The sequence below is a fragment of the Acyrthosiphon pisum genome, chromosome A1 (assembly GCF_005508785.2).
Source record: "Acyrthosiphon pisum isolate AL4f chromosome A1, pea_aphid_22Mar2018_4r6ur, whole genome shotgun sequence".
In the NCBI taxonomy this organism is placed as follows: domain Eukaryota; kingdom Metazoa; phylum Arthropoda; class Insecta; order Hemiptera; family Aphididae; genus Acyrthosiphon; species Acyrthosiphon pisum.
This window is the reverse complement of record NC_042494.1, coordinates 149357275-149359020: the sequence shown is the minus strand read 5'-3', so window position 1 is coordinate 149359020 and position 1746 is coordinate 149357275.

Below are 1746 nucleotides of genomic sequence, written 5' to 3'. Positions count from 1 at the left end.
CGTCAAACCATTTTTCCGGAATTTTAAATGAAACCAATTTTTCTCAATTTTTCCGAAAAAACGGGAAAAAACCCGGGTTTCTTTTCGGAAATTTTGATCCCTAAAGAAAGATAAGTCCTTCTCTTTTAAATATAATATTATATTCAGGGTATTTTTTAATGATTTTTTCTGACTTCAAAAACTTATTCCCACTCTTGGGTTATATTATGGAATTTGTCTATGCATTCCAAACCCTACGGACAGTTATCCTTTGAACTATCAGGACAGGTGGCTCCAGAGGGCCCCCCCCCCAAAAAAAAAATAATTTGTAGTTCTAAACAATTTTATAATGTTAAAAACAAAATTAAAAAAAAAATTATCGACATTTTCTAAAAATTATGACTTGGTCACACCCTAATCATGTCTCTGGAATTGTCCCTATGAACTGTGCTGGCTATACTACCTAGTACCTATAATAACTACTAACCTACTATCTACTGTTTAATGTACTATCTACATTTTTTACTTTCATAAGACTGCAGCATATATAGTACCTACTATTTACTACCTCATAAACGATATGTAAAAACATCCCGACTCTCTCATGATATACGAAATAGGTAAATCATTTTATATTAATGCACTATTTTTATTGTAAATTTGTAAATAATAATTTAATTTTTGTTTGTAAATATAAATAATAAGTAATATTTACTTGGAATAGGTAATTTGTTATAATAATTGTTTGTAATAATAAAAACAATCAATTGACTAGGTAGGTACCTAATATTATATACTATAGTATATTACTATATTATATACTATTGTATATATAATTAAAAGATAAAATAGGGCATTTGATGTCAAAACGGAGCTAGTATTCTAGAAAAGCGTTTGGTCAAAAATTCATAGATTACCTAGATCCTAAAGACTACAACTTAATGTCAGTAAATATAAAAAAGGTGGGTAAGTGGATGTCGCTCTGCTGTACAGTAGGTTACAAGTGGGTCACTGTATAATGGATAGTATTAAATTTGAATTCAATGATATAATATCACTGTATAAGAAAAACGATTCTGAGCGGAGACGGTTTGTCAGTCTAGTTATTAGACACACATATTATAGGTATACTTATCTATAGTAATAAAAAAAATATAATAATTTTTTTATCCTGAAGTTTACTCAATTATTGTTTTATAATATACAATCAAATATATATCAGCCTGAAATTCTTTTTTTGCGCTGCACAGAGTAACAATTTACACTGCACAAAATGTGTCTCACTGCACACTAAAAAAAACCAGTGTTCGGAACGTTCACTAAAAAAATGAACTCGTTCACGTTCATGTTCAGTTCTTAAAAAAGGAACTAGTTCACGTTCACGTTCGTGTATTTTTCAAACAAACGCGTTCATGTTCACGATATTTAAAAAAATGAACGCGTTCATTGGGTCGTTCATTTATTTTTTACCGCTGTTAATGTTGTTTTTATTATTACATCCACTATTATTGATTTATTTATTTTCAATTTTGATTAATTTGACTATTACATGTCTTTTTTTTGTACTAGTTATTTTATTTTGTAATAAATGTTACTACCTACTTGTATTGTTGATAAGCCGAAAATGTCATATGCATAAATAAATAAATAACTGCGTGTTTAAAAATGTTATAGAAAATTTGCCTGTTAAAATAAAGAAATACGTCTTTTTTTGTTTTAATGAAATCCTATATCATCGATCAATAATTGTAAAAAAAACCCACGCAC